The following is a 25,040-nucleotide window of genomic DNA, read 5'->3' on the forward strand; positions in this document are numbered from 1 at the left end:
TGGGAATATTCCATTAAAACATATTGCGGATTTTCGTCGTGTAAATATTTGTTGAATAATAATAATAATAATAATAATAATAATAATAATAATAATAATAATAATAATAATAATAATAGACTACTTACCTTCTACTTTCGCTTTTTCTCGTTAAATTAAACCACAACAACAAAAACACCACTATGTATACATGCACATAAATTTAACTCTGAACAGTGTTAATAGTACCAAATTTCACAAAATTAAATCCCCACGTTAAGCGGGTTTGCATATCCAGGCTCCTAACTATGGAAACATTTACGCTCAGTCCAACCTCAATCATTTCACGAATTCAACCTGTTTTACGTATGTTATTAGGACATAATATCGATTGTGATTTATTCTAAAAACACTTTTACACATTGCAAGAGCTGTAACGTCCAAATATTTACTGAGAACTCATAGTCGTATCGGAATAAACAAAAGCGAGTATGGAACAGTAAACTGATTTCACAAAAGGAAAAAGAATATGGGCAAAAGGCCTGCAAAACGGTCGAGTGGTTTGGGTCGATACACTATCAATCACATGTTTGTGAGTTCAAACCCTGTAGCAAGTTGTTTCCTTTTTAAGTGGCTTCCTATTTTCACCCGGAGGCTGAAAATATTTCTTTGAGTAACTCATTGAAAACTTCTTTTGTTTCAAATTCAATTAGAACGGAACATTATATGAATTGCGAATCTTAAATCCATAGCTAAAAAAAAAAAAAAAAAAAAAAAAAAAAAAAAGTATACTCACTACTCCATTATCCTCTGATTTGTAACGAAAAACTATTTATAAACAGTGGTGACTTCAGAAAATTATCTTCGGGGGGAATTTCAATATGCGGGTGGAGGGCAAACATTGGTAGTCCACATTGAGCGCGATCGAATATATAGTCCTGAAGGCGGAAATTTCTTAGCTCGAGAGGGGTCTCAAATTCTCCCTCAGATCACGTCCTGAAAACGTCATTGCTTAAAAGCTTTTCGTAACAAATATAATATTACACTTGTTTCTCGTTCTACATTTAGAATTGGTAAAATCATAACTTATAGAGGATTATAATAAAAGCATAAAAATTACAATACCGATCATGTATAAATTATCCTGTAAGTTACCAACTTTGGGTCAGATTAAAACTCAAACATTTGTTTTCGGATTGCACTTAGAAGTAAGTCCTCCCTATATAATCCTGATTGGAAAGCCATGTTTAACACTAATTAATTAATCAATATTTATACTAATATTTTTTTTTATTTTACTCGTTTTACTATTCAGTATTATATACACTTCATTTCCAAAATCAAAATCTCAAAAATGTATATTGTACGAGTGCAGACTCGCAAATAAATGATTATTTATCATATATATTGGTCTCTATTCGAAATTCTATTTAATCGAATCCGACAGGAACACAGACAGAAACATCGAGAACAGGTGAAAAAAGAGAGAGAAAAAGACGTTGTACCCGGTGGGGACTCGAAGTAAGTTCGAATGGTTCTTTACAAGCCGAACGCCTTAGACCACTCAGCTATGGTAACAACTAGTGATTGTAGCAAAGGCTTCAAGTAGTAGTTCTTATTACAGAATAACATTTTTTCTATTGCCTAAAATTTAAACCTAATTTACTTTGATATAATATATCTATTAATTTGTTACATGAACACGTTTTCGTTACTTTGATGAATGATGTATGTTGTTGATATAGATTCTAATACACATTCTTTCGTAAATATTATAGTAAGTATGAGGGTTATTTATGATCTTTCATGGAAATTGACTGGCGCATGCGCAGTACACAGACAGTTCAATTGGAAGGCGAGGAAGGAAACGCTAACAGACTGTTAGAATGTTTCATCGCTATGAAGTATAAAGAATAGCTAAAATGTATTTTACGCTTGTCATTGCGTAAAGAATCACCAGGTTAATGTTTGTCCAAGTTCTCACTAATCAACTGGACTCATGAAAAATAATTAATATTGTCATTACTGCACAATATGAAGAATAAAGAACGTATACTACACCAAATTGTTCTCGAATTCGAACTTAGCTAAGGAAGGGACAATAAACAAAAAGTGATTTATTCATTAGAATTGAGATAATTCAATGAAACTAGAAATTACACAATCAAAGGAAAAATATCGTTAAAAAGACAATAATACTTTTATCCGAGATGTGAAATAAAGTTATTAATTAACTGAAATGAAAGTAATATTTGGCATGATATAGAGTAAGGAAAAAAAGTAAATGTATTCTTAGAACCGTTCAAAGTAAATTCACAAATACTTTTTGAAGATATACTACTCTTCCTTTACGTTTTAACGAACTAATAGGTAAACAAGCAAAGGAAAAGAATGAAGAACGAAAGTATTGCTCTTGAAAAAAAAATATAATAAATAAATGAAACTTAAATAAATGTTTACACAAAAAATAACACACTAGTACTTCGTGTAGTCACCTCCAGAGTCAGTAACTTCTTGAAGTCTGGAGGGGATACTAGATACAAGTCTCGAGCAATACGACGGTGTGTCACGAAAATTTTGCCACAGTTCCATAACATGATTTTGAAGAAACGTTTGGTCTCTGTCTTCACGTCTCTCTTCCCATTCTTGCACCATGTAGGCCCACAGATGTTCATTTGGGTTCAAATCTGGGGATAGAGGGGGCCACTCAATAGAAATTAACTCTGGATGTTCATTTAGCCACTCTCGTGTTTGCCGGGAAGTGTGAACAGCACTGTTGTCATGCATAAATATATATTCTTCCTGTTCGGGGAAGTTTCTTTCTAAGGACGGTAACAACGTATTTTCGAGAATATTAATGTAAACACTGCTGTTCATTCTCTCAGGCACCGCAACTAAACCTCCAGAACCAGCAGCCGTCATGTATCCCCAAAAGTGTGCTGATATTCGTCCTGAACAAGAAGTTCTGATAATATTTTGTTCAGCATACCTGGTTCCGCGCGGTCTATACAATATAACTCTGCCTTGTTGGTTAGACTTGAAAACCTTCTCGTCGGTCCAGATGACTAAGTCCCAATATGACTGAGGTTGGGTTATGTTATTCTGTGCCCATTCCATTCGTCTGGCCTTGTGAGTTTCAGTCAGGAGAGTCTTCCTAGCGGGTCTTGAACAGTGTAGACCAGCCCCAATAATCTTCTTCTTATTGTTTCGTGAGAACAATTATATTTTCTGGCTTTGTCCAAGAGGACTGACGTGTGGCATAGAGGTCTGTTGATTACTTCTGTAACTAAAGCTTGATCTTGAGCTGAAGTTGTCAGTTTTGGCCTTCCACTTCTTGACCGAGACCTGAACCATTCACCACCTTCTTCATGTCGCTGAACCCATTTCTTCACCGTTTTCTTGTCACATCCCAGATCTCTAGCAATCTGAGGCACAGTTTGTCCCATTTTTGCTCGGCCTATGATTTCTCCTCTCAGAGCAACAGACAGTTCTCCACAGCCTTTAGAGCGAGGCATTTTAAGAACCTGTTAGAAATTTGCGTTCTGGCGTGTATGACAAATGTCGGTAAAGTGCATCTTTCTGTTTCTACTGCGCATGCACCAATCAATTTTCATGAAAGATCATAAATAATCCTGACAATTGCTGTAATATTTATGAACGAATACGTAATAGAACCTATATTAACATCATTCGTCAAAGTAAAGAATACCGTAAACATAAAACAATCTCAACAGACTATTAATCAGGGCAAAATAGGCTTAAACTTCAGAGAATACAAAATAAATTTCATACTGTAACAAAAGATTGAACATGAAATACGCTTACTATATCTTCAACTTGTCACATTAGCCGAGTGGACTAAGGCATTCGCTTACAGATTCTGAAGCATCATTCAAGAGTAGTTCCAATCCCACCACAGTACAATTTGATTTTCCCTCTTCTTGACGTTTCTGTTTGTGATCCTACCGGATTCTATTAAATATAATTTCGTAATACACTAAAATATACGTAATTTTTGAAGTTCTTAACCTCCCATTTTTACATTTTTCAAGCTCAGTTGAGAAGAAAGAGGGAAAATGAAAGTACAAAGATTTACAATAATTACTTAGCATTTACTGTCATTGTAATTGTGGATATTTTATTTATGAAAATGTATAATTAACTAAAAATATATTTAGTAGGTCACATGTCTCCATTTTTCGATTCTAACTTGAAAGTTACAGTTTAGGCGGTGACATATCGAAGACCCAGGGGGTTGAGGGGGTTGTAACCCCTCCCATTGAAACTTTTATATTCTATTGAAATAAAAAGTGTTTCAGTTTATAATCTTGGAAAAGCAACAATCACTGTATGTAGAGGACGGTTTATTTATACTACGATTTATCACTTCCAAATGTGTAGAAGATGTGACTGGATATTGTGTATAATTATTCAAGAAATATAAGACAACGAAGGGACTTCGTAAATCCTTCACGCCACCCCAGAAGGAGGAAGTGCATCCCGCCGTCCCTCGGTTGGGAACAACTGCTTGCGAGAGAAACATTGAAACAGTGTGTAAGCGTTTCATTCCTCGCCTTCCAATTGAACTGTCTGTGTACTGCGCATGCGCCAGTCAATTTCCATAAAAGATCATAAATAACCCTGATACTTTCTATAATATTTACGAAAGAATGTGTAATAGAATCTATATCAACAACATACATCATTCATCAAAGTAACGAAAACGTTCATGAAACAAATTAATAGATATATTATATCAAAGTAAATTAGGTTTAAATTTTAGGCAATAGAAAATGTTAATATGTAATAAAAACTACTACTCGAAGCCTTTGCTACAATCAGTAGTTGTTACCATAGCTGAGTGGTCTAAGGCGTTCGGCTTGTAAAGAACCATTCGAACTTACTTCGAGTCCCCGCCGGGTACAACGTCTTTCTCTCTCTCTTTTTTCACCTGTTCTCGATGTTTCTGTCTGTGTTCTTGTCGGATTCGATTAAATAGAATTTCGAATAGAGACCAATATATATGATAAATAATCATTTATTTATGAGTCTGCACTCGTACAATATACATTTTCGAGATTTTGATTTTGGAAATGAAGTGTATATAATACTGAATAGTAAAACGAGTAAAATAAAAAAAATATTCGTATAAATATTGATTAATTAATTAGTGTTAAACATGGCTTTCCAATCAGGATTATATAGAGAGGACTTACTTCTAAGTGCAATCCGAAAACAAATATTTGAGTTTTAATCTGACCCAAAGTTGGTAACTTACAGGATAATTTATACATGATCGGTATTGTAATTTTTATGCTTTTATTATAATCCTCTATAAGTTATGATTTTACCAATTCTAAATGTAGAACGAGAAACAAGTGTAATATTATATTTGTTACGAAAAGCTTTTAAGCAATGATGTTTTCAGGACGTGATCTGAGGGAGAATTTGAGACCCCTCTCGAGCTAAGAAATTTCCGCCTTCAGGACTATATATTCGATCGCGCTCAATGTGGACTACCAATGTTTGCCCTCCACCCGCATATTGAAATTCCCCCCGAGGATAATTTTCTGAAGTCACCACTGTTTATAAATAGTTTTTCGTTACAAATCAGAGGATAATGGAGTAGTGAGTATACTTCATTATTATTATTATTATTATTATTATTATTATTATTATTATTATTATTATTATTATTATTATTATTATTTTTTGCTTTGGATTTAAGATTCGCAATTCATATAATGTTCCGTTCTAATTGAATTTGAAACAAAAGAAGTTTTCAATGAGTTACTCAAAGAAATATTTTCAGCCTCCGGGTGAAAATAGGAAGACACTTAAAAAAGAAACAACTTGCTACAGGGTTTGAACTCACAAACATGTGATTGATAGTGTATCGACCCAAACCACTCGACCGTTTTGTAGGCCTTTTGCATATATTCTTTTTCCTTTTGTGAAACTAGTTTACTGTTCCGTACTCGCTTTTGTTTATTCCGATACGACTATGAGTTCTCAGTAAATATTTGGACGTTACAGCTGTTGCAATGTATAAAAGTGTTTTTAGAATAAATCACAATCAATATTATGTCCTAATAACATACGTAAAACAGGTTGAATTCGTGAAATGATTGAGGTTGGACTGAGCGTAAATGTTTTCATAGTTAGGAGCCTGGATATGCAAACCCGCTTAACGTGGGGATTTAATTTTGTGAAATTTGGTACAACTAAGAATGCTGTTTGAAATAAACGATTTTTTTGTTTAACTCAATAAGGAAAATAAAATTCTGACTGTAACTTTAAACATTTTATGATACATTAAATGCTATTTGTGTTATTAGTTTGTCGGAACTACCCTACTTGTAGGATTACGCTTCGCCACTGTTAATTATTGGGCTGTAATAATAACTAACTAACTCTATGACTTATGAAACCCGGAGGTTCAATGCCACGTTTACAAGAATACTTTCCATTGACTTCTGTTTTTAGCCAACTGAATCCAGTTTCTACTTTGTATTCCTATTTCTGCGAGATTCATCTTAATATTGTCTTCCAATCTACTCCAAGGTCTACCTAATGGACGTTTTCCGATTGGATTTCCAGTTAAAATTTTGAAAGCGTTCCTACTTTCTTCTATTCTTGCTACATGACCTGCCCACCTGAGCCTTCTAGAAAGATGATCCTAACAATGTTTGGTAAACAGTATAAATTATGCAGTTTTTTATTATAAAGTTTCCGCCATTTCCCATTCCCGTTCCTCTTGGGTCCGAATATTCGTCTCAGGATCTTCTTCTCAAGTCCTTTCAGTCTACGTTCTTTCCTCAGAGTAAGCGACCATGTTTCGCACCATACAGAACAACACACATAATCATCGTTTTATATATTTTAAACTTCAAATTTCTCGACAGAATTCGCGACGAAAAAGGATATAAATGAATAATAACACGAATTCCCTGCTTTCAGTCAACATTTAATTTCTTCGTGGATATGATTTTGGTCTGTTAATATTAATCCTAAATATTGGTAAGTATCTACTTTGTCAAATAAAACGGTATCCGAACTTGTCGGTTGCGCCCATGACCTCGACTTCTAGAATTGTATCTATCTATCTATCAATCTAATCAATCTATATATCTATCTATATATATATTTGTTAGATAAGTTTGGTGTGGACAATAGATTTTAAGGTCTCCATTATAGTCAAGCCTGGTGTGCACTTTGTTGATTACCTCCTCAATTCTAAAAGTGTATGTCACTGGCGAGGTTTACATCAATTCGGAATAACCGAGATTGCTTGTTGTGCCCATGGTACCCTACATCATTATACCTGACGTTCAGCTGGCATAAAGTTGGATAGTACACATTGGAAGACGGTAATCACCACGATGGTGCTTAATGTTTGTAGAATTGGTTTTTGCGGTACTCGTCTGCAACTAAGCATGCTCGTTTCTGAATGAATAGAATAGAACACAAACAGAAAACAGTGGTTCCAGGATGATTTCCACCAGCTTAGCCTGCTCTATCATAGAGTTAATACTGTGGAGAACATTGAGTGATCCTTCATGGTTATGCGTACAAGTTATCTGGCATTCTGTTTGTGATCAGATGTGAGACTAAGTGCCCGATCGTCACTCTGTATAGTTCTTTTCTGTAAATTGCTTCTACCCACGTATCACTGTTGTCACGGCATGCTCTATACGAGTAACAATTTTACTATATAAGAAACTGCTTATCCGTAGGCAAACCATGCGATTTTGTTCTAATGAAGATTCCTGTTTATATGGCCTTCTGACATCGATGAGGCAAAATACCGCTTACTCACATGTTTTCTGTTCGCTTGACTACGCTGCACTACCTGAATGCTTAGTAACCTGCTCTTTCATGCAATTCCGAGCAGCGAACCAAGGTAGTTGTAGGTCATATGCATGCTGACTGAAATAGTAATCAGCCACATTATATACGATGTCATACAAATCTCATATTATCTCATGTTAATACAATTTTCACACTCTGCATTATATATATGCTCTTAGCATGCTTAAATACGAAAAGGAATAGTAAATTTTATAAAAATGATGCACAAATTCTACTTACCAAGATAGACTTCCTAATGATGAACACACTTAGCAGGTACTCTCTCTGAAATTAGACGTTAATTTATTGATCCATATCCTAAACAGAAGAATTTCATCAAATTAGTACGAAGATAGGAAAACTTCTCCGACATGTGTTTTGTTTCCTATTTAGATGCACTATTATGCTACTAGTTCATTAACGTTGGTTAAAAAAATAAAACGCATGTAATTTGCTATTTTGTTTCCTTTCTCTTTTCTCTTTTGAGTTTTAGGAATAGTGACAAGGCCAACAGAACAAACGCAATTTTTGAAGACAAAAAGAAAAAAAATCCTGATATAATTTCAAGACGAAGATTCACTGGATACTGTATAATTAAGAAGTCTGTACAAAGAATTACGCAAGAAATATAAAAACAAAGTTTTTAGTCCTAAGGTTTTTGTAACGGATTTCAGAGAATTCAACCACTAAACAATACACTTACAAAAAACAAAAGAATAATGGGAAACACAAATTAGTGTATAACATTTATTTAAAACATCAAGATATAAAAACGTTGATGAAACAGAACAACAATGTTAATTGTGGGAATCTTACACCACATGCTTCAGAATTTCTTAATAGACGTCATCATTAACTAAGAAAATAAGAAAAACAAGATCGTAAATAGAAGGAATATATTTTCCGTAACCTGTATGATAGTTGTAAAGTGGGATTTCCATTTTAAGATTAACAATATTAATGCATTAATTATGCTTTGTTTGCACGGAAACAACACTATGTTGGCTGTTGAAAATAATTTTGTACACAACCCAATAATTAATTAACAAGCAATATAATTAACTATTAATTTTATTGCTTGATTTTTCTCTCCAAGCAATTGGTGAAAATAAATAAGTCTTTTTCTTTGCTCTTAAATAATATTTTAAATTAATATCATAATAAACATTAATGCAATTTTAATTGCTTAAAGATATTTATAATTATTTATAATTATAATTAGTTAAAAATAGTGTTACTTAGTTGTAGAAATATGCATTGTGAGGGCTATTAACATTCATATGAAAAACAAACAATAATTTGTTGAAGTGTCATTTTAGTGAAAAATTCTTAGCTTTTTCTGTACATCGCTCAAAGCTCATGTATTAGTCTTGAGATTGGTAAGCTTCTGGTCACGAAAACCTATAATGCCTTCCAGAGACTAAGTCCGAAAAAGTGATTCTAGATTCTTACATATTCCCTTTAGGTCTGGATTATTTTGTCTGGATTTTTGCCACAGTGAAGGGACGAAATTGAACGATAATATTGCAAATGTATCAATGGTAAGGCTTGAGGGGAGATAAGGTAGACGGCGGCGCCTACCTTTTAGAATGTCATATACATTAAGTTTAAGTTTAAAATTTCCTATAGTTCTTTTTCACGTTGAAACTAGATCCTTTTCTAGAACCTGCTTCTATGTAAATAGACAGATCGCCCAGCGACAAGTGGGACCTTGAACATTATTCCTGTCTGTGATCAATATTTCTTGCATCAATCTGTAGAGGCGGAGTGTGAGCTCCGCGCGAAATGAAAGGGCGAACATTTGCTGTGTAGAATTTTTCTAAATACAGTAGAGCGTCGATTATCCGAAGTAATTGGGGGACATGGGTGTTCGGAAAACTGGTTTGTTCGGATAATCGAACTGTACATGTTTATTTGCCAAAAAGAAGTACTGTACAGTAAATTTATTCATAAAAAGAAGTGTGCTGATTGTTGAAACACAGCGACTGGCTGCTTGGCCGGTCAGCAGCGCCTTATGAAGGCCCCATTAGAAGCAATGTTCCGCCAGCGGTGGCTCAGTGCGGCGACTACTGTGGGAAACTTGGTTTGGAAGTGAGGGGGATGATGGACGGTAGGGTGGGAGAGTAACAGGTGCGAGCGAGTACATAGTTCGGTTAAGCGGTCGTTCGGTTGACCGACGTTCGGATAATCGATGCTCTACTGTGTTGTAGGCATTCTGTCTATTACAAGTTTGCCAGTTTACTTTATTTTAAGATAAATTTGTAAATGCAGAAACACCGCTACTTTCTTGTTGTCTTCTTATTATAAATCATCTTTCGAACTCCCTCTATAAAATGTTAAATTGTTATAACGTGCCTTTGAAGGAAGATTTTTTTTAAAACACATTTTGAGGTTTTGTATGTAACATCATAGCAAAAACTACTAGAAGGTTCAGATGTTACATTGGCAATTATATCACTATTATGCATTTCGTGAGAGTGATAAGTAGAAGTGAGGTGATTACGGTGAGTTTTTCCCCTTTTGTATGGGTGTGAGTGTTTACATTACACTGCATTCATGAACGTATGCAGCAAGGTGTAAAAGATGATAATTATTGCCTCTGGAGCTTCGAAAGGGGCTCGGTTCTTCGATATACGTACCTAAACATATTAGATTTCTTTACTCACCCAAGTGTTTAATATATTTACTGTAGTTAATAAAGTTATGCAATGTCTGTTACTAATAATTGTTTTACATGAAGTACTATGTGCATCACTGGGTGTACATTAGGGTGGTCCTTAGGTAAATGGAAAAAAATAAATTTTCGAATTTCTTCCGGCGCACACCCTATTTGTTTTCCTTTAGTAACAAAAACATCATATACAAAATTTCACAAAAATCCATGTAAGTTAACCCGTGCCGCAAAGCACTTGATTTCTGAAAATGAAAAAAAAAAACAAAAACAAAAACAAAAAAACCAGAATTTCAATGGCACTCGATTTAATATTTGTCAGTAAACGTATAATATTTATCACAAATGTAAGTAGAACAGTATAAAGTTTTCCTCCGTAATTCAGAATTGACTGGTGTTCAAATACAGTCAGGCAACAAACTATCAGCATCATAATCACGTCCGTACATATAGTACTTCTCGTAATACACAGTGTTATGAACAACTGTGGAAAAAAATATTTGGATCTTTTCCTCATGCCACTTGTTTCTTAAATAAATTTACATTAATTAGGAATCAATCAGCTAGTAAATACAATAACAATGATAGTGACTGATATTAAATAGAGAAATTTAGATCGACTTAACGATAACTTTTGAATTTTACACAAGGTAGCTTTTCCTGTATACAAATTTCTATAGTCTAGAACCACTTGCAAAAGGAACTGCTTCTTTTCGTCATTTCTAGTTAGAATTGCATTGTAATATTTCATTACGTTTACGCTCTTTCGGCTGCGTCATTTGTAACATACGACTTATCAACCACTTGTTTCCAATAAAGAAATTCATCATTTGTCGACCAGCAAACAGGATCAAGGTCCAAAAAACCTATAGAAATCCGAAAAATTTCAAAGAACTTCTTCGTGTTCCCTGTCAGAAAATCTCCAATTTCTTTCCCTTCAATACCACTTATTTCACTAACGTGCAGTTCAACTCGCTTCATCGTTTTATATGCTTTTACCATTTTTTAATTTTTCTGCTTTTTTCTCTTTTGTTCATTAATGACATTCTTGTCAAAAAATGAAAGTGCCACACACCCCTCTGAGAGGTACCAAAGATTCCAGGAAAACTTCAATAAAGCTACTCTCGAGATATCAGAGTTTGAGTTCGTACGCCTGAAGACTCTTCAAAAATCGTAAATCTTGATGTGGTGCACGAGATGCACTGGGACAAGTAAACCAAGCTTGTACATAAAAAGAACAAGAAAAATACATACTTGACGCAGTCCTTCTTGCCGCTTACTTAATTTAAACTGATTACTGAAGAGAAATATTTTTAAGCCATATGAGACTCTTCCCATTCAAGTTCCGTGATGTAAGTAGTAATGGGGTGACCCCTATCTCACTCTTCATTATCCAATTTGGGGCCCCATAAACCATAGCGTTAATGCGAATGAGTTAGGGATGCTTGGGCCCGGGATTGCGTCACCTATTGAAATTTTGCTTATGCTTACTCAGGGGTCAGGGACCAGGGAATGCATAGGATCAGCCATTGTACAGAAGATTACCTGGGTTATCCAATTTGGGACCCACACCCCATAGCGTTAGTGCGAATGAGTCAGGGATGTTTTGGCCTGGGATTGTATCACCTATTGAAATTTTGCTTATGCTTACTCAGGGGCCAGGGAATGCATAGGATCACTCAGGATACATAAGATCACCTTGATCCACATGAGGAAAGGGGGGAGTATAGGACATCGTTCCCTTTGATGAGTATAAAAATATCAATTTTGGAAGTTTTTTTAAAAACTTATCCTATTATCTTTCACAAGACTTTTTCGTTATTAATTGAGTACAATGGTTCACTTCTTAAATTTGGGAGTCATCTTGTTTCCTTTGATGAGTATTGATTTTGGAGCCTTATTACGTTATATGATTATTTGGAGATATACTTAAGATCATTTACTTAAATTTGATATGTACTTCGTGATCCATTTCGTTTCACCTCAAGGATGAACATGGATACCTTACATATGTTGATTATTATGTAATAGACATTGCAATGGTCCGAGTTCGATCCTTGATGCTAGTTTCAGGAAATGCTGACTTTAATGTCCCCGCGAAACGATGATGATAAGAAATGGTGAAATGAGAAAACATCATAAACTTACTTGGTTGTGGATTGAAGCAGAGACCTCACATATCAGAAATAAGCGCTGAGCCACCGTGCCCCATTGAGAAGTTTTTAATTTTCTGTGCGAGTAGTTTTGGGTATGAAAAGAAGACGAGCAGATTTAAACAGATTATGCTCTGTACATTACACATTTCTGCTCGTTGTTACGCATATAAGTTTGTTATTGTGAAATTGCAGAATCTGCTTTTACGAAGAGTACTACATCAACATTTTTTTCTCAGCTGACGGACTTTTAAAGCACAACTTTAAATTTATGTCAAAGACAGTTTCGTAACATATCGATGAGTGTTACATTTTTCAATCAAGTTTAAGGAAAATGAATCACATTTTAGATGTGTTAATTTGAATGTCGTAAGAAACTAACGAGTCAACGGTATGATGTCATGATCAGAATCGCGATACTAGATGATTAATTAAAGATGTCGTAACTATTGATGTGTAAGGAGAAAAACGTGAATAATGTCAGAACCAATCAGATTGTTTGTTACATCACGTTTCGGCTCATGATACATGATGAAGGATGTGTTTTCATTGGTTCTCCGCGATGTCATTTATTAATTTCCTTGTTTTTGATTGGCTGATAGTGATGTCACTTTATAGTTGAACAGGTTTCTGACCTAAATAAGAATCCATTTTCATTTTCCATGTCCTATTTCCACGAAGATCGTGAATGAACGAAGGTGTACCTTTTGTGACAGCGTGACTTTACTTCGTTCCTTGAATTTAAGGTAAATTATTAAGAGTATATCAACCGCGTTACTTAATATCCGTGGAGTGCTTCTTAAAACGCATTACGCATGAGGATAACATTGTTTTCACTTTTTTATTTTAGCATAAAGTATTTAGTCTATGAGAGAGCAAATGGAAGAATTAGTGGGAGTACCCTCACTTACTTGACCGGGGTCGAATCAGGAACCCCACACATTAGAAGTAAGCACGAGAAATGACATGGTTTATTGATTTTGGTTTAGCGTCCCTTCAGTAGTGGGGCTAGGAATACAGCTTAATGTTGAATCTGAGCGCATGCTGGGTGTTGAACCCGGGCCAGAGGTGCGTAACGCTAACCAATTAGCTATGAGGAAGCTCAGTTTCTGAAAGTTACCATTAACGTAATTTTAAAATTACAAAATTTTAGTTTTTCAAAAAACTTCGCACGAATTTGTTCCCCTACTTGCACGCACATCTGGGGAACATCGCACGGATTCGCCTTTTAACAGTGAGACGTGGACCTACAGTTTAATGTGGGATCTGATCTCCCGCCGAGAATCGAATTCGTGTATTCCTTGTTTAACTGCTTAGCTCGAAAAAGCAAGCGCATTAGATTTTTTAGTTTCGTTTCATGTTCGTCAACGTTTGAAAGTTCAGTGTGAGGGAAATTGCTTATTACAATGATTCTCTTAGCACAGTTAGAAACAATTTCATTCACATTCTATCACTACAGAATCGTAGGTTAGTTACATGTTGATGTTGGTCCAGGACTTGATTTGCAGTATGATAACAATAAAACGTTTCAGCAGTATGACTATTTGAGATATGATAATTCTTTTAGGATTGATCGTGTAGTCATTTGATACCGTTAAACTTGTAAGCAAATTCTGATCTGGGAATCCAATTTTAATTCGTGCTTTTTTTCTTTTCTCGTATTAGATATTTGTTTTCTTTGCCTATTTCTTTTTCTTCTACCTTACCTTTTCCAGTTTGATCTTGAACGGAGCAAAAATTTTAAGCATGAAAGTGAATCACTTATCGTTTATTGATTCCTTAAATTTCATGCCAATGACTTTAAGTAAATTATCCAAGGCATTTCATTTACCAGCGACCAAAGGATATTTTCCACACTTTTCTAATACTGCTGCAAATCAAGCGTATGTGGAAAAGTTACCAGACATACATTATTATGATGCAGATGAAATGAAAGTGGATGAACGAGAGAAATTCATGACATGGTACAACGAAAACCAGAACGATACGTTTATTTTCCAAGAAGAATTGGTGAACTATTGTCTTCAGGACGTCAACAAACTTCAAATGGCTTGTATATCTTTCATGACCACTTTTGAACAAGAAATCCACGTCAATCCTTTCCTGGAGGCTATCACTTTGGCGAGTGCGTGCAATTTAGTATTTCGACAAAATTTCTTAAAACCCAATACCATTAGAATTCTTCCTGCACGAAGATACCGTCACAGGAATAATCAGTCACGGATTGCTTTGCAGTGGCTTGCCTACATGGAAGAAAAAGAGAGACATCCAATTCTACATGCAGCAAGGGGAAAAGAAGTTTTTATTGCTGGTTTTCATCTGGACGGTTACTACAAACATCCCGACACTGAAGAGGAACACGTGTATGAATTTCAAGGTTGTAAGGTCCATGCTTGTCCTCTCTGTGTCCCTACAGGCCGTGATCAGCCCATCTATGAGAACTCCGAAGAAACTATGAACTATCGCTACGAGAGAACACAGCGTAAAATGAAATTATTATGATCCCTGGGATATAAAGTACATGAAATGTGAGAATATGAATTTCGTCAAGCGTTAAAATCCAATCCAGCATTGGCCTCGTATTTAAGCACACATCCTTATACTAATAAGACAGCATTAAATACAAGAGATAGCTTCTATGGTGGCCGTGTTAATGCCATTAAATTGTATCACGTCGAAAATGAAAATGAAGGCGAAAAAATTCAATGTGAATGAATGTGGACGGTATCCAATAGGGCACCCACGAATTTACCTACAGGGAGATCCAAAAATTTCCGTCATTCAAGATGTCAACGGATTAGTCAAGTTAAAGATTTTGCCTAGCAAAAATATCTCATCCAGTACTGTGATTTCGCTCAAATAAGAAGTTGTTGTTTCCACTTTGTGCTTCTTGTGCCACAGCATTAAATCAAGATTCTGAACGTACACATTCCGACAGTGAACGAAGTCTAACAGAAACGTGGGTGTCCTATGAAATTCAAAAAGCCATTGAACTTGGGTATCAAGTAATTGAAATTCACGAAATTTGGGATTACGACATCACCGTATATGATCCAGAAACCAAGACTGGTGCATTATTCAGCGAATACTTCAACATATTTTTGAAATCTAAGCTGGAAGCTTCTGGATAACCGGCTAATTGTGTCTCCGAAGAAGCAGCAGTATATTCAAATGGTACAACAACGCGAAGACATAACTTTGGATGCAGCAAATATAATGACAAATTCAGCACGTCTTGCAAAATTCTGTTTGAATGCGTCCTGGGGACGACTTGCTATAAGAGACAATTTCAGTCAAACCACCACGATTAACGACCCCAAAGAACTGTATCAAATTAACTGCTCCAGATATACAAGTCAACCAAATTTTACCTGTTAATGATTCGTTCTTATACCTTTATTGGCAGTATGAAGATGATGTTCGAGTACAAAATCACAATGCTAATGTTATCCTTGGAGCATTTACGACATGTCAAGCTCGTCTGAAACTCTACACATATTTAGAATGCTGCAAGAAAGAGTACTATATTTCGATACAGATTCCGTGATATTCACGCAGCGATCATCAGAGCTCACAATAGAACCAAAAGTATTTCTTGGTTCAATGTCAAATAAACTGGAATTAATTGGACCAAAAGCATAGATTAAAAAATTCGTGTCTGGTGGCCCAAAACAGTACACTTTAGAAATCTACGACCCGGACGAGAAATCAACCAGTTATGTATGCAAAATTCGTGGATTCACACTCAATTATACAGCAAGTCAAAAGTCAAATTTCAATAGTCTGAAGCAAATGATCGTTAGTCAATCCGGTGAAAAATCTCCATTAGCACGAGACACAAAATTTACAGAACCAACGATCATCATCTTGTCACAAAACATGAAAAAAGTAGTTTCAACTATTAAAAAAACGCTGATTAATACCAGATATATACGAGACATTACCCTATCGGTATAAAAACGCCAAAATGGAATAACAGCCATATTTTCCCTAATCCCACGAACATAACCTCCCATAGACGGGCAAAGAGTCAACCGCAACACGAGACATGCTTCAACGATGCACGAGTTCCTTTTGATGCCACAGCGGAGACAAAACTCAGATGCAGAAGATGACATCACCTTGCAGAAACCAGTGGAGGAGAAAAGGTATTCAGGTACGTCCCATTTCCTTTTCTTTTCTCACCTCACTCTCTTTTGATCAGTTAGTTTATGTTCTTGTTAGATGTTAATAATCTGTTTTTCTTCTTTTACAGGAAACAAATAATTATTACCACGTATATTAATGTTTTATTTTCTATTTACAGAATATGAACAAGTAACCGCTTTCTTTGAAGAAAAATAAATGCACACAAACATGAAATGATGTTAAGTATACCTCCAAATAATCATATAACGTAATAAGGCTCCAAAATCAATACTCATCAAAGGGAACAAGATGACTCCCAAATTTAAGAAGTGAACCATTGTACTCAATTAATAACGAAAAAGTCTCGTGAAAGGTAATAGGATAAGTTTTAAAAACTCCCAAAATTGATATTTTTATACTTGTCAAAGGGAACGATGTCCTATACTCCCCCCTTTCCTCATGTGGATCAAGGTGATCTTGTGTATCCTGAGTGATCCTATGCATTCCCTGGCCCCTGAGTAAGCATAAGCAAAATTTTAATAGGTGATGCAATCCCGGGCCAAAACACCCCTGACTCATTCGCACTAACGCTATGGGGTATGGGTCCCAAATTGGATAACTCAGGTAATCTTCTGTACAATGACTGATCCTATGTATTCCCTGGTCCTTGGCCCCTGAGTAAGCATAAGCAAAATTTCAATAGGTGACGCAATCCTGGGCGAAAGCATCTCTGACTCATTCGCATTAACGCTATGGTTTATGGAGCCCCAAATTGGATAATCAAGAGTGAGATAGGGTCACCCCATTACTACTATGTACAACTCCAAGGAAACGGAAAGAAATACCTCCGGGAGGCGTATTTCCTAGAAAAAATACTGTTAACTCCAAACGTTCTCTGTAATCTTCTCTGCAATTCTCCATTTCCAAATTCTGAACAGAAAATACTAGCATATCTTTATTCGTGTTGCACAGAACTGAATTGACAAGTAGGTTAGACTGCATATATGTCCTAAATGTGTTGCCAACCCCTAAAATAAAATTATCTGTTTTTGCACTATTTTATTAAAATTTTACTAATTTTATCCTATTTTATGGTACAAATTATGGTGATTTTATACAATTTATGGTGATTTTATGATAATATTATACTTTTTTTGGTGATTTTATCATATTTTTGCCATATTTATAGTGATTTTCAGTGTTGCCATACAACAAAATATTATTGTAAAATATTTTTGATAATATACTTTGATATCTAAGTTGGTAACCCTTGATGGAAACACACAAATGGTTGAGAATACAAAGTTAACTTCCTAAGCCTCTAAAGAAACTTGTTCCTTCCCTTTTTGTCCTTCCCTCAAGCGATGAAGAACAGGTGAATGAACTTGAAGAAACTACCTAGAAAGGGAGGGAGGAAGGAGACCCAGGTGCATGAAAGAATGCTAGGAATTCCTTTGTTCACGGAGTAGAAGTAGGACCAACAAGTAGTTCTTTGTTATGCAAATTAGGGTGAGTGTTGGCAATAGGTCTTTGTTAAGAGGAATGTGGTTTATCCTTGAGGGTTCACGTACGCAGGTGGGAACAATGGATGCCGCAGATGTGTGTATATGTAATAAATTAGAGTCATTGACATGACTGCTTCCTTTATCCTTTGTGACAGAAAAGTAGTTCAACCTTGAATAGTCACGTACGCAGAGGTTTGTTTTGGAATTTCTAAAAAAAGCTTGTTGTTTGGGGGAGAGGAAGAACACAGGTGTGCGTTAAAATTTTTTATTGTGACAGAGAAGTAGTTGGAGTGCGTACGTGACTGGATGCACGTACGCAAGGGTTTAATGTTTTGATAGACGAAATTTTTGATAATAGGATGGAAAGGTAAAATATTTTAATCATTGTAGGGAGGCCTCTTAAGAGATAGTTGAAAGAACAAAGTGTCCTTGTTGTGTAGTAGTATTGGTTATTGATATTTTTATTGATAGGTAGATAAAATATTTATATTATGTCTAGAGACCATATTGATTGAATAGAGGATGAAAATTTAATCAAGTATGTTAATTTGTATTAATTTATGTTTAAATTTGCATGAATTATAAGCTGTTTTTGATTCTTAGGAGATAGGAGAATATAGCCTGGTAAGAGGTAGTTCTTTCTGTTCTAACTTGTTTGAGCTTTGAGGCAGGAGGTGGAGCTTGTTAACTTGTATAGAAAGACTCCAGCAAATGAAAAACCAGACTTGGAGAATGGATTTACAACTTTTTATTCCAACCCAAAACTTGTAGAAACCAATAATAAAAGGAAAGAGGAGGGACTAGGCAAGAACGAAGAACGAATGATAATTTGATTCCCATTGCTTGAAGGAGGTCCTTTGCAGCTTAAAGATCCCTTTTCAATTGGCCTGTCCCCTGTCAACCAGCTTGTTTTATGATCCTGCCACTCGAGGATAAGGAAGATCGTCCCCTCTTTACCTGAGTTTATGTTTATTGCAGGGTGCAATAAACCTGATATCTGCCTTTAGGTTTATGAGGGGAACAATAAAATCTTTACCTGACCAGAGTCTTCTTTCCTTTTTGCAACCAAACAAGATTTCTTTAAAATATTTTTGCATAAATTAGGTTAATGAATTAATTAATCATGAATATTAATTAGTTGGTAATGAAAGGGTTAGAAAGAATTATTTTTCGTATTTAGCGTTTGTTAAGCGATGTATTATGATATGTATCGTATAGATTAGTATATATTGTACACACATACCCAGATATTGTGGGAGGAAACGGAGACATCTGTAAGAAATGTATCTTATGCATTTATATGGTCTTTTCACTGAATAATATGGGATTTTATTGATCTTTTAATGATGTTCAGGTGTACGAAACACAAATGACGTATGTATATAAGTACTTTTTGGTAATGGACGTATGTATACGTGTTATTGCTGATATGTGGACAGGAATATATGTGCATGCATATTGTTTTGTACCCATGTAAGTGTTTTATAGTCACATTTAACGTAATGTAGGGTTGCATAACTTCTTCCTTGGTGACATGTTTGGTGAATGCAAACACCTGAAGTGTTTGTATTGTATTAATTATGACTCTTTCTGCATGTACCCCTTATCTTCAACGTAATGTAGGGTTCTTTGGGGCATGCTAGGTGAATGCAAACATCTGAAGTGTTTGTATTGTATTAATATTGATTTATATTGTAGACTTATATATAGTGACTCTTTACGTATGTAAGTGTTTTAATCTTACCTTTAACGTAATGTTGGGTTCCATAAGTTCTACTATAGGTATAATGTTGGTTGCATAGCTTTTACATTATCGATTGTACTGTAGACATATATTGTGCCTTATTATACATGTAACAGTGCCTTGACTGCATTGTTAGGACCTCTTCTTATGATTTTAATGTTGCCTTGCATAACCTTAACTTTTTGTTTGTTTTGTATGGTTATATATTGTGGTGCTTGACGTATGTAACTGATTTAACCATGTCTTAAATGTATAGTTGAGATATATATTGTGACTTTTTACGTATGTAAGTGCTTGTTAGTTATGTCCTAGTTGTATTTCAACCATATACACATACCACAGACAATGTTCTAAAGTCAATGTTTAATTGAAGTTTTAACTAAAGTCTAATTTTGCAAATAATTTATTTGTGCGTCCTTGTAGAAGACATTATGATGTCATCAGGGTTTGCAGTACATACTGATTTATTGTATGCTGTCACATAAATAACCTTATATGAACCATATGTATTCTTTTCCTTTATCTTATATAGAATACCATATTTATTTATAAGATATCAATATTTTGTATAAAGGTTTGAACGTCAAATAAAGTATTATTAAACCATGTAAAACAGATCGGTAATTACTTGATATGACACAGTATATGTATTCTTCCTTTATCTTATATAGAATACACATACTTCTTAATATGATACCTATTATTGGGTGTATAAAATAAAACATGAATTTGAAATTTGTGTTATTTGTTTATTAGCATTAATTCTTGTTCTACAGTAGCAGGCTGTTATTGATTAGAGATATTATTTACATATATTTAGGTGATTGATATATTTATAAGTATTCAATATAATAAATAATTTTGTATTTGCAATATTGATATTTTGAATTGTATATTTCAGTATTTACAATATTGATATTTTAATTGTATATTTCCAATATTGATGTTTTCATTTATATATTTGAATGTTTACATATTTACATATTTACAATATACTATTTACATATTTATAATATTTACAATATTTACATTATTTACAATATGCTATTTACATATTTATAATATTTACAATATTTACATTATTTGCAATAACAATATACTATTTACGTATACACATATTTACACGTAGGGAAGTGCCAATTGACGAGTGCAGTGAAAATAATGAAATTTGTTTCTGTCCGAGATTATTATGATTATGTCACTATGTTAGGACACATTTAACATAACATATATACAAATATTTATCGAACACTTATACCAATAATATCAATTATTCGACACACATATTACTTTGATACCCGTACGGTAATGTTCTAAACTCGGTCATACTGTGAGGATCAAGTCGACGTCTTTTATTTTCAACTTTTTGATGTGTTTTAGTTTCAGGCATGGATACAATGACAAACCCCGGCTTTCGAACAATCCTCCCTGGATTGTTTAACTGTTTACTGTCAACTTTATCGTGAATTAGATTATAAAAATGATCAAAATTAATTTCCCGGCGCGTACGATGATTTAAAGTTATACCCCTAATTTTAAATACATAATCTACATTGTCCGTACCAACCTCTTTTAAACGGTACGCATAATTCTTTGGCCCTATTCCTATAATTGCATTAATTTCCCACCCTTCAGGAACTTCGTTAGTTAGTTCACCCAGATAGGAACCCAAAGAAAGCGGAGGTTTTTCATTACGTGGCTGTACAAACATAATACTATCGGTGTCGCAGTACAACACACGGTCAGGTCTACTGTTAATAATTCATAAAGTTTTAGACGCGCCCATGACGTGATGAACGCGGCAAGGACAACATTTGAGAACTTCCATGGTTTGTTTTTGTTCTCAATGTTTTTATACGTTACAATGAGATGCCGCTCTCCAATAGGTAATACAGTTTGCACCTTGTATTGTGGCGCCCATAGATAAGTCAAAAATTTTTCCGGAGTATCGACAATTACCGATTGCGATAAAGCCGTTCGCTGTCCCCATTTTCCATATAGTGAATTGAGGAATATTTTAGAAATATACCTCAATCCCGGGTTTTTCCTTATATTATCATAATTTAATTTAATGCCTTCATGGGCATAATAGTCTGCAATATATTTTTGCTGGTCTTTTTCGGTTTTGCAAGAAGCAGGAAATCCCGAAGACACCTGTTTCATTTGAAGAAAGGAATTCACATAGTCTTCAAACAGACCATTTGAATTATCCTCCTGGCCGCCAACCAGGTTAAATTCCCAGATTTCAATTACTTGTAGAATTTCGTATCCCAGCTGTAAAGCTACATGGAGTTCAGGGGTACAGTATGTGCCCGTTAAGGTTCGCTCGGAATCGCTATGCACGCAATTGTCAATACTTTTTTCCATACACGTACGGCACAACCCAAACAAAAGACGCCCATTACATGCATATGGTAACACCGGAAAATACAAATCATTAGGGGGTAAAACAGTGCATTTTACTAACCCATGAATACTTTCCACGTTTGGAAAGTCTGGCCCCTTGTATATTTGTAGCTTACCTACAGGCATTGGTTTACGTGCCATCACCCAAGGGTATAACGATGTTACATCATAATATGCCACGGTTTCCTCGCTGGTACACTCGTACAAAGCATTAAAGCATTCTGTACGACCAGCATGGAAACTATCTTTTGGTATTAGATGATCAAGAAGATCCTTACAGTGAGTTTGAATAAATTCCTGCATCGACTTATCAGTCTTCACCCAATGATCCCATTCGCATTCCCAGATTTGAACAACATTAAGATTTAATTTTTTCAGGAATGCTATTTTCGTGGTGGTTCTTTCATATCGGTCTTGTAAGGATGTACCTTGCTTAGAGGTGGAATCCAAAGACACGTGTCGAAGTGTAGGATAGCAGGTTAAACACCCGTGGAAGAAACATCCATGAAATTCGAAAACTGTATTTGTTCGAGGTTCAAACCCATCAACCTTATACCTCCCAAATCGTTTTTCCAATCCATTCCCGGAATGTTGGATTTTATTACCCCTGGTACGTTCTAAATACCGTAACCAGTACATTGCCTTAAGGCTTTGTCGGTCACGATGGTCGAACCCATAGGGTGGAATAATTGGAATAATTTCTTTAGGCAAATATAAGGTACGATAGGTCAGTATGGCAAAACTAGCAATAGTAGGCGCGACGATAAAACATTGAATGCCATTCGTTTTTTCTTCAATTAAGTTTGAAAATTTAATTACAGCCTCTGCTAAAATTTTGACATCATTTCGACAATACGCTACCATCTCATTTTGGAGATTATACTCCTCGCCACTAGCAGCACGTTCTTGGTGCCAGGCGATTAATTGTTGTCTTTCTTCCGTGGTTCGCGAGTCAGGATCAAAATATTCAATAGCGGGAACCGGACCTACATAATTTTGATTTTCCAAAGTGTTAAATAAATATGGGAAATCTCCCTTTTTCAAATTTCTAGATAGGCCTAACGTTTTCGGGAGTTTTGATAATTTAACTCCCATATTCAAATACGTGTCACAGAAGTAAATCTTTTGTCCTAAACACATTTCAACAATTTTTTGCCCTGACATTATTACTTCAGGTGTATGATGATGGCTTGTTATCAAAGTTTTAGCACAGAACTGCATATCATAATTACTCCCATTATGGAAAAGTACAATGATTTTTTTTAAACATTGGTCGAGTTATTAATACATGATTAATAAATCCATCAATGTCTTGGAAATCAAAAGAACGGATACCATTTTTATCTCCGCATACAAAGCAAAGATCATCCAGCTTTGTGTCCTTACACTTGTAACAGGCATGAATACAATTTACGAAATTCACGTAATGTTCTTGTTCTCCCTGTTCATTTTTAGGAAGTAACATTGTTTCTACATCAAAGATGATGTATAAAAAGGCCTCTACATGTTGCAAAGTAGCAGCCTGAACAAAACAAATGTGGTCATCGTTCACATACGTATAACACGTTTTACAATAACGTTCACCGCATTCGTGTTCAGACTTACGACCTCGCATGTCAACCATATCACCACATTGGACACAAATTCTTTTTGTTTCGCATAAAGTCTTTCCGCGAACAATCACCGTTTTGTGATTGGCAAAACATTCTTCTGAAGAAAACAGTCTGCGACAATCACTACATTCGCGTTTAATATCATTATTAGCATTAGAAACATCGTGATACTTCTCGCACATCCTACATTTGAAGTTACACTTATGATCTTCTGTATGATAATATCCTTCCAAACAATACTGACAATACCCATGTTTGTTCAATAGAGTTCTAATGTTTGTAATTTATTCATAATGTCCTTCAGTATACAAAATGAAAATTTTCTTTGATGCATGTATTCCAGGATAAATTACACTATAGTCTCGAGTCGATCGGTTCTTTTCGTAGATGACAATTTGGTAATGAGGCATTAGCTTATTTTGGAACTTTTTCACATCCTCAATAGTACATCCACACGGATTTCAATGTCAACTTTAGCACTGACACACAAATCCTTTGCTTGTTTCAACAATCGTTTAGGATGATTTTTTAACTTGTAAACTTGGATATGACGATGATCAGCCCTAGCCATCCCAAGGACAATGCTCTTGGGAAGACAATACACATCCTTTTCTATTGGGATAGTACACTGTTCCAGGTGTGTTACAAGACTGCTATATTTTGCTGAACCCATACTTCGGCCCCTACCTTTACGTGAATCAACAATATGAATTTTGAAAGTTACTTTATCACCAAATAAATAATTTTCATTACTATTTAAAACATTTTCAATACTCTGAAACAAAATCTCGCGACTTAATTCTGACTTTTGACGCCATGATATGTATATTGGCTTTTTGATCGTGGAAGCAGAACTTTCTATTGTCATGCCAACGTACATGTGTTCGTCGATCTCGTTCAACGTGTGGCCCTTTACAAATTCAAATAATGAATGAATGTATTTTTCTGGATCATAAATCCCATTAGTGCGCATACGTTCAATGGTAACTT

General features: G+C 35.0%; 1 protein-coding gene across 2 annotated transcripts in view; it reads right to left on the reverse strand.

Annotated features, from left to right (window-relative positions):
* LOC145693302 (alpha-tocopherol transfer protein-like) overlaps positions 1 to 25,040 on the reverse strand; it is a 373,161-nt gene that overhangs the window by 189,150 nt on the left and 158,971 nt on the right. The window contains exon 2 of one of the 2 annotated variants that reach the window (XM_081769163.1): positions 8,071 to 8,148. The exons of the other annotated variant lie outside the window; for it this stretch is intronic. The gene's annotated coding sequence lies outside the window, so the exon portion shown is untranslated. The remainder of the gene's footprint in view (positions 1 to 8,070; positions 8,149 to 25,040) is intronic. 2 annotated transcript variants of the gene reach the window in all.

Source organism: Thermobia domestica, chromosome 8 (genome assembly GCF_964235325.1).
Source record: "Thermobia domestica chromosome 8, izTheDome1.hap1.1, whole genome shotgun sequence".
Classification (NCBI taxonomy): domain Eukaryota; kingdom Metazoa; phylum Arthropoda; class Insecta; order Zygentoma; family Lepismatidae; genus Thermobia; species Thermobia domestica.